The following is a 14,980-nucleotide window of genomic DNA, read 5'->3' on the forward strand; positions in this document are numbered from 1 at the left end:
GACTTCTCTACTATACGTCTAAAAAATACTGAAGCTACAATAAATTTACAAACCATAAGGAACCTTCTCGCTATGCTTTAAGATTGAATTTTACTCGTTAATTTTCATCAAATAAGACTTATTACAAATTAATTGGATATTTTTAATGACACGGCGGAGGGTATTTATAAAACATCTGGATGCGAGAGGCCCACGGATATGGTACTTAGATGTAACATTTTAACCTGATTTGAGCTATAAGGTAAATTAATCTAGGACACATTTTATGGAATTGGTTTTTCATTAATTTGTTTCGTTTTTCAGGTAAGCTATACATGACACCGTGTTGGTGATAATGAAGGTTTAACATCAACCGTTTTGAGTAAGCAATTGTATTTTTACCTTAATTTATAATTAAATATATATAGATAGTGCATTTATTTTTTTAATTAAATGGGCCGACACGCTCTTCCGGGTCTGATGAAGAAACAGTTTACCGGATTACAGGTGCCCATAGACATCTTCGGTTGGCGCCTTTGAACAAGAACGCGATCATGCTGTTCATTAATAATACGTTGGCTGGTGCTTACTTCCTACTACCTTTTTTTTTTATTGCCCTTGTAGGCTGACGAGCATACGGCCCACCTGATGCTGAGTGGTTACCGTCGCCCATGGACTTCAGCAATGCTAGGGGCAGAGCCAAGCCGCTGCCTACCGTAACGCTACATACTTGAAACCTCTGTGCTTATCTACACCGCGTTTTCAAATATAAATTTTACCACGTATCCGGCTCTAGAATGAACTGAACTCCATATTCTTCATAGTGGTTCCAGAGGGTAATGACAGGTCCTCATTCAAACAAGATTGAAGGAAACCACTCTGGCCCTGGGATTACTAGTGTCTATAAATGATGATTACCACTTCATGAGGTGGGCCGTTGAACGGCCAAGGCAAAACAAAGGCGTATTAAATTGTGCCAAATCTATAATCTATAATTTATAAATAGACATATAAATACAAAACATTTCGGTATCCTGTTTTTCTCTATTTTCCACTGACTTTATATTTTGTTTACTTATTACTCGTTAACAAAGGTTAGTATTATGAAAAAGTAAACAAATCGAATGTGTACAAGATAAATGTGAAAACAACAAAATAGGTAAAGTAATAAATACAAAAAATGAATGCTAACGTCAGTGATTGTGGTGGAATTTCAATTATTAGGCGAACACTAGTTATATTATTAGCAGTTATTGATAAAGATCATAACATTAAATTCGCAAACAAGGAACATTATATATTTTGTTTATTTTTTGGTTCCTTCAAAAGTACAGTTTAAAAATAGCTGTATCCAATTTTTTTTAATTAACTGTACGGAACAGAAATAAAGTTGACAAGAGTGCGCTCATTAAACAACAATGCAGGGTGGGGTTGCGTGCCTAATAAAAATTACAAGATATCCAAAATGGGTGTGCCTAATGGACCCGTATACTCCGACTTTCGACTATGTGTAATCGTTTTGATCCGGACAAAGAATGTCGGCCATCTCCAATTAAAGCTGTAATTGATTGTAGTATGTATTAGCGAACTATAACATCGTCGTAAATGTCTTTGCTTTATCGAACAACTGCACAGTGGAATTTTCCATCTAATTAAATTAAACTAAACGACTTTATGTAAACCGTTATCCTGTTAGACCTTCAATTTGAAGCGTTTCACAAATGTAGTCTTCCAAAATTATAGATACGAACCCAACTAGTATTAAATAGCGTCTGTCACATATTTACTGATACTTATATGAGAATATGAAATGATCGCTCTGGCTCTGATGATGTGTGGCATGAATGGATGTTGGCGAGGCCGATGTTGGCAAAGTTTTAGGCCGAATCAATGACGCGAGGTTCCGCCAAGCTTCCGCCGGCGCCGCGCCTCTCCCGTCGCGCGTAAACAATAAAGTCGTTTATCTAGCCCCCCTCAAATAAATATATTAGAAGGGAACAAGGCCTTTATAGTACTCTGTACTCGATGTTAAACATAACGTAAGCTCGGCACCTACCTACAAGCGATGCTGTGCAGCGAGAAAACAAATTAAACAATGATTCATAATTGAATCAAAGGATGAAGCGTTACAAATGTTGCAAGAAGTATACAAATTTCGATAAATGTTGGCAAATTGCACGTTAGAAACGACCCGTTTGTCTAGCATTTCATGTTGGGTAAGCGATCCCGATTTATACTGGAACTGTGACGGTAGTTGAATAATTTTGTAGATGCAGCGTAATTATTTCAACCTTAAATAGTTTTCTCTTGCAGAGATCGCGTTTCAAATTACGCAACGAGAATGCGTCGGCGCAGATTTCGTCACCACGGAAAGCGCGCTGGCCCATTAAATTGTTTTATTATGAACTCGACGCCATCTTGTGTATTTTTGGCTGAAGTTTAAGTGTTTATCTGGTTGGGACTCTGTCCAAAGAGTAATTAGTTAGTGTGATTTTATTTTCGATGTCCTCGGGTGGTGAAAACAAACAACGACCGGTCGGCCTTTATGATGAAAAGCTAAGACCGTTTTTATTTTAAGTTCTTCAGTAAACGAATGTATTCATTTAAAATACATACTGCACGTAATTTAAACCGTATTCGTAAATTCTAAAGTAGCCCTAAAATTCACGTATGCTATCCAAATGCCAGATTACCTCCATAGCGTTCCTATACGTGAAAAGTTGAATGACCGGAACACCTCTGTCATCCTGCATCTCGTGGTCTCGCAGCTCTATCCGTTCCTCGCATCACTTGCTTCATTTTTCACAATCGTAGTCGTTGTTGCTATTGCTATTTTTAATTTCGGCTAAAAGATTATGAATGAGTCGCCACAAAATGACGCTGGACTATGTTACGCTGTCGCTTGAAATAAAATGTCGTTGCGCCACAAGGACGATCGTGTTTGAAAGTTAATGAGAATCGAACGGTCGAGCTTAATATATATACATGAAAAAATATCGAGAAATTTAATATTTATTTTTATTCGAGTTTGTATTCGGTTATTTTTTCTGTGATTTGTATAGTAACGTGTTTATTGTTTGTGTGTCTATCGTTTGAAAAACACGTAAACTATGTAGTTTATTCCATGTTTTCGAGCACCGCAGCATCGATTCGTTTTATGTAAATATAACCTTGTATGGTAATGATTAAATCTAGAGTAAATGAATGCACAATAAGCAAAGCATGACTTGGAGGCTTAGAGACAATTTACTTGTCATAAACTTTCCAGTCGGTTTATCCATTTTCGAATTTTAACTCATAAGTCACTACTAGGACCATAATAACGATTTCAAAGAAGTTAAAAAAATATTTTGTTTAAAAGTTATGAAACTGCTGGGTGAACTTAACACAGTATTGTGCTATAATTTGTTTTAAATACTTATGGGAAAGACTTAAAATAACTCGGATAACAAATAAAACAAAGGTTATTGGTCATCTTAAAATTATTCATTCAAATTTATATATTTTACATTGCCCACTTAATTTTTTATGGATTATTAATTTATTCACCATCGAAATCTCAGATTTAAGTATCTGATTATTCAAAAATGTACCGCTCTTTTGTTAATTCATAAATTGGTTGATTTTGTTAAACTGGTTTCAATATGCGTATTAAATTGAAATTGATACAAATAAAAAGAATTTAAACAACACAACTGCTCTTCATAGTTTTCGTATCGTGTGCTGTCAGCTCTGTTATTCTTGTTAGTGTTCTTGATCTGAATTATTGAACAAAACAGGTAAAACGCGAACATTTCGTGTAAACACGATTGCGATACTGTTATGCCATTTTCAAATTTCGGTCTGTTACTGTATTCCTGGCGTCAGACAATATTCATGTTACCTATTTGTTTTTGTTTGCCGTTTAATGATAAAGACAATATATGAATAAAATTACATTTGAAACTTAGGTTTCTAATAACTATAATTGTATTAAGTATAGCTTCAGAAAGTATTTAAAAATAAGCCTCAGTAGACTTTGTACTACTACCACTGCGCTGGCGCTATGGCCCCAAGAGAACTTGGCCTCCGACAATAAACATCGCCATTCGTCCCGTAAATATACATTCATATTAATTCATACACCTTTGTACAGTAAAATGTAATAAACACCAAATTTTGTTTTTTTTCAAATGGATTGTTTAATAATTTTAATGACAAGTAAGCGTATCATTTATAACTTTTAGTGACGGTAAAACGGCTTAGGATAATTTTGGTAATGTTTTTGGTTTGAAAATCTCAAGCAAGCTGCGTGGGAGACAGTTTCGACCCGGCACGCACTATAAATACTCGGCTAGTCCTTATCCGTTCATCAGTAGATTCCTGATACGGTACTTAGTAGAAAGTATAGTTTTCAATAAAAATATAATAACATATTTCATACTTGATTTTCCAGTTGAGCGAAGAAACATATGTGCAAAATGTGGAGCGTGAAATACAACATAGTTTACACATTTACAGTTACTTAGGTAGCAGCTTAAACCCAAACAAGTATAAGCTCGTGTTTTATCTTAATTTCTAAAAATCGATCTTTATTTTTTGTACCGTCCTTAAAATTTTACATGCTCCGTCTGAATACCGCAGTTGCGAGCCAACTACAAATTGTTTCGGCAAAGGTCAATGCCATCTTTAGATGGTTGATAGCAATTGAATCAGTTCCACTTGCAGTGAATTAATGTTGATTAACAGCGAATAGTGTGACATGACTGACTACTTTACTACTTAGAATCTGTTTCGTTTTACTCCTCTAAAGTTTTCATTTATGCATCCTATCTTATGTCATCATTGGATTGATTTCGATTTTATCACTCCAATTCAACCTGACTGCTGCTTCTATAAAACTCACTAAGTCAACATTACCAGATCTTTACTATGTTAAGCTAAAGTCACTTTATACTCAAATTTTATTCCCATTTTCAAGAATGAGGTAAAAAAAAAACTACGAAATATTTTCTGTGAAATTGATGTTGTTCTTTAGGTCGCGAAACGCAATTCGATCGTCCCTGATAACTTTCCCGCCACTAGGTCAGTTTTGCTTGGCTCGTATAACGGTACAATCAGGTTGTTGCCGTTCGCCGACATGTTATAATGTGATTGCAGTTTTAAAACGTTCATCGCGCTTAATACGATTCTAATAAAACTAAATTGAACTCTGTGCACCTGTAAAATATAAATATAAATTATCGTTCAATTATTAGGCAGCAGAACCTTGAACTTGGTATTTGAATTCGCATACACGATTGAACGTATAGTTTAGTTGGTTCGCATAATCAGATTTTCCAAGAGAAATAGGTCGAATGCGCGGATCGTAAATGTTATAAAGGGTCATAAAGAAACCTTAAGTCATACTTTCGCTGCGTTGTTGTCGACAGCTTGCTTATTTTCTTAAATAACGCAAATTAATAGCACTATCTTGTTAATGTATTTGTCGTGAAGACTGAACAGTTTTCGCGACGTTTCTTCCTGTCCTTGTTTTTAAAACATCTTTATTGATTCATTGAAATAATGAATACATTTTACGCTTGAACTTTGCTGGCCTCCAGAAGATTTTTTGGGGTTATCAGTGCTGTTACGCGAAATGCCTGATTACGTAATTGATTACTAACTATGCTTACTGCAAACGTTTTGGGGTAAACCAGATGAACTCTTTAACACGCTAGTCATTGGTGTAATATTTCCAATGAAAATGATTGTTGGCGTAGATATTTGCCTTCGTAGACACGTGTGGGGTTCGAATTAAGGCTCCTGTTACTACGGACGGATGATAAGTTCATGAGGCCGGGGTCGCGCACCGGTATCTTCTGATAAATAGTCTGGCAGAATATTATGAAAGATCCTTGGGCTTCGGTTGATAGTATGCGTTATGACTGGCTAAATCCACTGTTACGTTTACAACGCTTGAAGATATTACATTTCCATGTCACGTGACTGGATCTTTAGTCAAAGCATGACATCATTTTCGGACACTAAAAGATTAGTAATAGTGTAAACAGTGTTAGGCGTTTTATGAGCAGGTCCGGAATATACTTAGGATATTTTGCTTTCTAAAGTAGTAGGTATTTATGGTTTTTATAAACTTTTTATGACCAATGCTTGTGATTAGTAATTTTCTAGACGTGGACTAAGCAGGTTTACTAAATAGTAGGATATTTATATGTGTTATTATTATGTATAATATATTATCCCAAGAAAACAAATGGTTATCAAATTGCACTGCCATTTCTTAAAATCAAAATATAATAGCTTAAAATAAAGTTATGGTAAGAAAAACATATTCTAGTTTCGAACAGCAATACGCAAGATGTGTCACAATTTAGCAACAAGAACACTTTATTAAAATTCAAGACACCATGGATACGAAAGCATAATAACATCTGAATAACTGTACCCACTACCCACAAGCGAGACCGCTGTAATAGAATAAGAGATCCCTGTTGTTATTCGAATTCCTTTGGTGGATGACGTCATTACGCTCGGGAAACGCTGAGGTAATCTACAAAGGTCTTTTTAAAAAACCCGTAAAGGTATGCTTAGTTTTTACTCGACAGATTACAGAATAACATTAGTCATTGAAAAATCTTTAATTCGTTTAACATACGTTGTTCGTATATCGTAAGGCTTAGTGATGTCACACTTGCCCGGCGTTTTATGTCCGTTCGAATACTGCGCCTATAAATACATCAATTAAGATTTTGATTTACCGCGACGTAATCAAGGTTTGTGCTTAAGTATATTTGGCCGTTCTGAGCCTGAACGAATATAATTTTTTGTGAAGCTTTTGCAAGTTGACGCATTTGACGAACTTTTATTTAAGATTTTTCATTTAATTTACGCCAATAGTTTATCTTTAAACGTTGTCCAATAAAATAAACCTATCGATCGGTAAATAGTTTTGTTATACAGTAATAATACCAACTGGTGATACAGAAACAGCCTTTTATGACGTCTACTGGAAGTGATGTATCGGGGTTATTATACACCAATACCACACGGACTGTATGAACTGCCTCTAGGGCTATGGTCCAGGTGTCATATAAATCCGTGAAAGATCCGTTAAAAGCTTAAGTTTTTATTAGTACGAAAGAAACAAAAGTACAAAATTTTTAAGTCCACAAAATTTAATTTCTGTCTGCTTTAAATTTGTAATGGATTTTACGAAACATTAACATGGACATTCCGCAAACATATCTATCCATCACCATTTTATTTGTATCGTTCGGTGTTACTAAAGTACAGTTAACTTCAAAGACATTATACGTCCTCTTGAAAAACAATTCACGCGTTGCACAACATTTTCTTCTACACATCGAGACAAAGGGATGACCGTTAGTGGCTTTTACATTTCTGTTTGTTACATGCGATGCAGTCTTTACAATCGCTTTTCTTGTTTCCTGTCGTTCTACATTTATCGTTAATGTACTGTTTATTGTTGAATGCTGAAGCAGGTATGCCGTTATTTACTTAATTTTGAAATGAACTAGGATTAAATTTCGTCCTATATAAGTCCTCGAGTTTACTTATTATACAATTCGTGTAGGTTTTAAGGAGCACTTCATTTCAGAACTAATATTATACTTTAACTGAAAATTCAAGAAATCTTGATCAAGAAACGTTTTTGCACGGTACGGGTAATGTGGTTTCATTTTTTGATATACAAGCGGTGTTTGGTAAGGTAAAATTACTAATTTTAATGTTAACATATATAATTTAGCGGTAATAGTTATGAAACAAAACCGCTACTATCCGTAACAATATAACAATTGTATTTCTATTGTGCTTTTAACCGCAAGTCTCGTGCATTGTAAGTAAATTAAATGACCTGGGATTTCTAAAGAATCCTCAACATTAGACCTAAACATGGTGATTTCAGATTCTGAATTACAATAAAAAATTTCCACAATGAGTACTGTTTTATCATTCGAACCGACATTGAATTCAATTGCTTCGCTAATAAAATCTATTTTTGGTATTCGATTGTTTATAGCATCTGTTAAGTGCGTCGGCGTTTCGAGTTGTAGCAGACGTCTCGTGTTTCAGAAGCGTGATAGATATCGCATGCAACCGTTCTTTGTGGCGATCTGTGTGTTTACCCGATCCTGTAGACCGAATGGCAAACCGTCGACGTCGCCCAAAGCACGTCATCACGGATCCTCCTGATCCATTAACGGTGCTTTTAGGCACTACAAGCACCGGTCATCGCCCTCGTCGAACCCGTCGCTTGCGACGAAGGACTCGACGAGCGAATTAACCCACAGACACAGCCCACTGAGGTTCTCGCCGGATCTTCTCGGTGGGTCGCGTTTCCGATCCGGTGGTAGATTCTGCGAAGCACTGCTCTTGCTAGGGTCAATGTTAGCAACTCTCCAGTTTGAGCCCCGTGAGCTCACCTACACACGCTGAAATACCCTCTCAAGGCTATCAGCATAGGTAGGAAAAAAAAAGAAATCGATCTATGTTAGTATGTAGGTACCTTTAGTACTAACTTCGATTGTGAATAATGTAATTAAAACTACTTTTACGCGTTCACATATATTTTCATTTTATTACATCCGATGTTTCGAATCCTTTGCAGTGTCTGTGTTCTACAACTGACTAGTGTGTGTTTTATATTGTCTACGATTCGCGAAAATCGAAGAATGTGTTCTTGCTTTTTTTTTATTGCTTACATGGGTGGACGAGCTCACAGTCCACCTGGTGTTAAGTGGTTACTGGAGCCCATAGACATCTACAACATAAATGCGCCACCCACCTTGAGATATAAGTTCTAAGGTCTCAGTATAGTTACAACGGCTGCCCCACCCTTCAAACCGAAACGCATTACTGCTTCACGGCAGAAATAGGCAGGATGGTGGTACCTACCCGCGCGGACTCACAAGAGGTCCTACCACCAGTAAAAATAAATGACGTTAACTATTTCATTTGATCTCAAGAACGGCCGTCTGGTGTAGTGGTAAGTGACATGGTCACTACACAAGGGGGTCGCGGGTTCGAATTCCGCCAAGGGAAGATATTTGTATGATAAATATAAATGTCTTTTCCAGGGTTATGGATGTCTATTAAATATATGTATGTGTATAATAAAAATCTTACATTTATATCCGCTATCTGGTACCTGTAACACAAGTTCTTTACGAACTTATCACGGGACCAGTTAACGTGGCGTGATTGTTAGTAAATATTTATTTATTTATTTAATGTGAAAACATTCTAACCAATATAACACCAAATATACCATAAACAAGTGGTATAGCTCGAATATTTAAAACTGAAGCTTTAATACTAAAATTGGATTGAATTAAATTAAGTAGGTAAAATATGTAGTACGTAACTTATTCAGTATGAATTAAATTGGAGCTTGTAAAGGTTAATACATATGATGATTCATTTGTTTGTAGATCTCATTAACTAATCTGATGAATTTAAAATTTTAATCTAAGCATATTTCGTTATATATCCGCTCTATATGCTAATCAATAGTACATTTAAAGAAATCGTGAATATCGCCTATTATATAATTCGATCATAATCCATTCGTGACACGTTCTAGGCGTGTTTGAGGTTACTGTTGATCTAAAATAATATCAACGCATAAAGTAAAATCAAACTTGAATAGCAAGCTACGAATTGTTTTAAACTTTCATGGCTATTTACATATTAAAAAATATTGCCAAACGACGATTTTTATTTGTGAATGCTTTGATCACGGGTAGACTGATGATTTCTGGTAAAACTTTACAAAAGTAACAAAAGTAAAGTATGTAAAGTAACAAAAAGTAACTATAAAGGGAGAAGACATATCTTTTCCAATTCCAGTAAAAAAAAAAAAACGTGTGGCACTCTGGAACTGCCGCCGGTAAAGCTATTGCATAGCATTTTTTATCAACCTATACAAATATAATTAGACAATGATAATTTAATATTAAAACAATAATAAACTAGACCACGCTATATTAAACATTAATAAAAGCAAAACTTTAACTGTCCCCTTCACACTCATAAGCTAGACCGCGCGAGAGAGAGATGGGCAGATTTTTTATGATGCGCATGCAGTGTGGCGTCACGACACACGCTTATTCACAAACACTACACAAGCGCAACATGTGAATGTGTTGAACGCGAGCTACATGATAGGCGGAGTGAGGGTGTAAGGTTTTTTTCGTTACGGAATTTCATGATTCGGTCGCCGAGCTCAAGGCCCGCGATAAAAGCTATGCAATAGCTTAAAAATCGCCTTCTCCGTTAGCTATATATGGACCTTGTGTAAATAGTCACTTATTAGATTTAAAGCTTATAACGCCATTCTGACCCCATTTGCTAGACATTTCATCCCATAATGTGAAGCTTCTTACAAAGGTGTATTTAAAGGTTACAAAGCCTGTCGCGACAAGAATCATTCTTCGAGATTAATAGATGAACTAAATTGGAATACAAATTATCTTATTTATCTATTAAGAAAACCAGTATTGGACGTAACGAACGTTAATTTTATTTACAGTTAATATTTGTTATAATGACAATAAAATTATTGATGAAGCTTAAAATGTCATTCGTTTTGTTGAATGTCACATCATACGAGTATTTACCGTTCCGACAACGATTTCACGCCTCAATATGCGGTATTGTTACACTGAGCTCTGTATACTTGGCAATTTATCATAGGGATACAATAGGTCATGCATAGAATGACATAATAACTTTTGCGGTATCAGCACAGATAAGATATACACTTGAGATTGGCACTGAAAAGTATTGAAATTTTACTGCGGAACGATAAACGATCTAAATCATTATTTCTCATCAACATGCAACAGTAATGCTAGCCAGAATTCCGCAATTAAAGAAATATTAAATTAAATAATGAATTAAAGAAAAATTATAATTTGCGTAATTACTGGTGGTAGGAACTCTGGTGAGTCCGCACGGGTAGGTACCACCACCCCGCCTATTTCTGCCGTGAAGCAGTAATGCGCTTCGGTTTGAAGGGTGGGGCAGCCGTTGTAACTATACTGAGACCTTAGAACTTATATCTCAAGGTGGGTGGCGCATTTACGTCGTAGATGTCTATGAGCTCCAGTAACCACTTAACACCAGGTGGGCTGTGAGCTCGTCCACTCATCTAAGCAATAGAAAAAAATAAAAAAAAATAAAAAAATAAAAAATAAATTAACTAAAAAACGCATACATGTCAAGAGTTTTGAATAATAAAATTGTCTACCTTTCATAATAGGATCATATCGATATTATAATCAGCTTGTAGATTGTGTCACACCTACTGCCAATACATTCAAAACGTTTCCTTTTATTGACGCATGTCCTGTCCTTCAAACACGACATATTAAAAAAAACATTTTATTAATTATGTTATTAAAAGTCGTCCAACGCGCTATGTAGGCACCGAATATTCTTATGAAACACGTATTTAACACTTTCACGAATTAATTTCATAATGAATGAACATGAAACTAACAAAGGCATCTGGGGTAGGGTGGACCTTGCCTCAGGATGTCGGTCTTCTTTTTCTCCCTCTTCTCTCTTAGGTGGCGCCGGAGTCCGAGATAACCCGGTCTGTTACCCCTCTTGACCGGGTATCCGTAAACGGATTCCCCAGCGTTAAAAAAAATTATTGGACCTTGTCTCAAGGTGGGTGATGACATTCCATCATTCTTTGTGGTGGAACACCGAGAGGCCCGTGAAGCTTGTTCACCCGTCTATTTTTTTTGTTTTTTTTTTTTTATCGTGTATGCATACGGGCGTACGGTACCTTCGCTCATCGCTTTGCAGACTACTTGCGATTTAGTAACTCTCGTAAATCAAAATTTTACAAATTGATGGAAACATTTTATGAATCAGTCATTTATGTTAGAATGTTTTTAATATAGATAGAACAAACAGTTTGTATCTCTATATACGGGTATGGGTCGTGTTTTAAACGCCACCTACACCTCGCTCTTTAAGAAAATCCATATATGCGCCTATGGGCGTTCTGGCCAAGACACACGGCGAATTGGAACTCTTTGTTGTAAATTAATTGATGACTGTTTTTGCGGTGGGCGATTTCCCTTCGATATCGAAATCATCTAATGTAGGCGGCAGGTGACTAAAAGAGTGCCAAGGAAATAAAGTTAATGCTTTTGCTTTTGTAATCGTGGTTTCGTATCGAGTGTAGGAGGAATCAATGGGAGCAATTTTTTTTCGTTCGCTATCATTAAGTATTGGTAAATAAGATCTAATTTCATAATATTCTTTTCAAAACTAAATGCTGTAAGGTTTGAATTCTCATGATGCCATTAAATTCCGTTGTTACTGAAATTACATGCATAGTTTAATACGGAAAAATAATGTCGACTTCGAAATCTTCCTATGTTTAATATACAGCTAGGTTTTTCAAAAACTTAGTGGCTATTTTCAGCGACAACCCTGCAAGACCATGGTTTGATCGTCGTTGACTTCATTACAGATCTTTGATGGTATAGTAATAGTGAAATCATCAGTCGATGAATCCGGGCGATAACAGAATACAGCATAAAACAGAGAGCTGAAATTGCATTCACTATAAAATCGATAACCGATAGTCCATCCATCATTATTTGTCTTTCTAGAATATTCTAAATATGGCATCCACTTTGCCAATTTCGCCTTGCTTAAAAAACGCTGTTGACAGATATTAGAACACCGCTTTCCAATTCCAATGTGTGATAACGAATATATATGTTCCCTCTACCTAATCGTGGGTAGCTTAACACTTGCTAAAACTAAGCTTAGCAAGAGCAGTGCTTCTCAGATTCAACCACCCGATCGAAATCGCCTCTAACTGATAAATTCCGGCGAGAAATTCAGTGGGTTGTATGGTATGGGACATGTACCAATTTGAGGCACTACGAAGTCTGCCGGGTGAGCTAGTAAACAATATTTATGCATTGCACACACGTGCACCACATTTCTAAAACATTCATCCTTAATGCAGAAATAATAACCAGCACCTAGTGTTATGCAATCAGCCGGAAAATTTCCTTTTTTTAAACTATATATTTCGACGTAATGCTACAATGAGACTCTAATAACTTAATAAAAAGATGTGTGGTGTCGTGGGACACCGGATAGGAACGAAGTTCCATATAAAAAAAAAAAAACAAAAAGAATTACGAGAAAAAATCGCGTGGTGAAATATCGCTGTGCGGAAAACAAGGCCTTATTCCACGGACTTTTTCTTACGGTTTTACTATCACATTTTTTTTGGTTCGGTCGCGCAGCTAAATCCCTACCTCCTCCAAGCCTGCCGTAAGGAACTTCGTTCCAATAATGCATTATTTTTCTCTTCTAAAATCTACACTAACCAAAACAAGGTTTGATTGTTTTAGTTTAGTCACGTTGAAGTGGCCATGAAGTGGAAGTAAACCACTGCAGCTATTTCAACTACCGTTCATTCAGAGTCGTACACTTAAATAAATTATTTCAAGGACCGCGCTTGAAGTTGCCGAGTTACTCAATATCTCTAATTATAGATGCACAGATGACATAATCGTAGCATTAGGGTTTCAATACAACACGCCTATACATACATTAAAATGTAGGTTCAAATTATCTACTGCTGGTAGGACCTCTTGTGAGTCCGCGCGGGTAGGTACCACCGCCCTGCCTATTTTTGCAGTGAAGCAGTAATGCGTTTCGGTTTGAAGGGTAGGGCAGCCGTTGTAACTATACTGAGATCTTAGAACTTATCAAGGTAGGTGTCGCATTTACGTTGTCAATGTCTATGGGCTCCAGTAACCACTTAACACCAGGTGGGCTGTGAGCTCGTCCAACCATCTAAGCAATAAAAAAAAAACGAAATTATAATCCTTATTAAAATTGATATGAATCTATAGGTCCACGTTTGCTTTAAGCGCCAATGTTAAAACATAACTTGGTTTAAATGATTGATTGAATGGGATTCGTTATATCGACGATTAAAGTGTTTGAACTAATGAATTGTTATATTACCAACTCATATGTTTTCCTATGCCACTTCAAAAGCTGACGTAATGTTATTAATGTAAGCGTTTTTTTTTTATAAATTTCATTGAGTTGATCGACGTCTCATTAAGGGACCTCTGAACTTTGTGTCACATAGACAATAGTTCCTCAATCAATTAGTTGTCTAGCTCCGTGGGTGGTCCAGTCGGATATATTGCTTCATAATCAATAAAAATGCGCCTCTATTCGTGTCAAGTCAACTGACGGGTTGATGTGTTGGGCTTCATGTGCTAGATATGTAATGTACACTGTATGATGCGGCGCCAAATCCGGACAGAAATGTATACAAATTGAAACGGAAAACAAATTTTGCTTTTGAAGTTTCTACTTGTCTAAAACAAAATACCTTTAGAATTATTTTTTAACGTACCTATTCCTTTTTTTTGTTTGTTAAGTTTTCCCTTTTCAATTGTCTTGTATGGCCAACATAACGCAATCCGACTTGTTGAATAATTGTAAATTACCAACAATTTAACAGTGGCTTCGCAACATGGAGTAATAATTTACACGAAGCTCGAAAAAGGCAGCGTGAGATAGTCAAGATGTTTGGTTTGAATCGACAATGCTTTTCTATGATCAATAAACAAGAGAACCGAAATAGCCTTCTGTTAAAAGCTCAGTAAGATTCGTTAGATCATGACCTTCTACAAGTGATCAAGCGAATGTTATATCGAAATCCTTGGGCTATGGTACGGAAGATATTTCGAGAGCTGGACATCGTAATTTCAAAGTGAAACATGTTTTCATTAAGACCTTCAAAATGACAGTGTATAAGATACGAAATAAAAAAAATGGATTTTTTTATTGGAGTCTCAAAGTGAACTAATAAAGATACCTTCGACAAACCCTGGAGACTTTCTTTCCTTACAATTAGCACTACTTTGGCAAACGACTATACCGAATTCTGAATTTTTACCGAATTCTGCTCGTTTAAGGTCCCTTTTTATGT

The 14,980-nt window shown here is 36.1% G+C and overlaps 2 protein-coding genes across 12 annotated transcripts in view; both read left to right on the forward strand.

Moving 5' to 3' along the window:
- Positions 1-14,980, forward strand: part of Nse1 (SMC5-SMC6 complex component Non-SMC element 1) — a 69,110-nt gene that overhangs the window by 38,826 nt on the left and 15,304 nt on the right. Inside the window, exon 7 of the transcript XR_016323254.1 lies at positions 304-361. The gene's annotated coding sequence lies outside the window, so the exon portion shown is untranslated. The remainder of the gene's footprint in view (positions 1-303; positions 362-14,980) is intronic.
- The window catches only part of how (protein held out wings), a 71,839-nt gene that overhangs the window by 9,396 nt on the left and 47,463 nt on the right, over positions 1-14,980 (forward strand). The gene's annotated exons all lie outside the window — the stretch shown is intronic.

Source organism: Bombyx mandarina, chromosome 06 (genome assembly GCF_030267445.1).
Source record: "Bombyx mandarina strain Sakado chromosome 06, ASM3026744v2".
Lineage (NCBI taxonomy): Eukaryota > Metazoa > Arthropoda > Insecta > Lepidoptera > Bombycidae > Bombyx > Bombyx mandarina.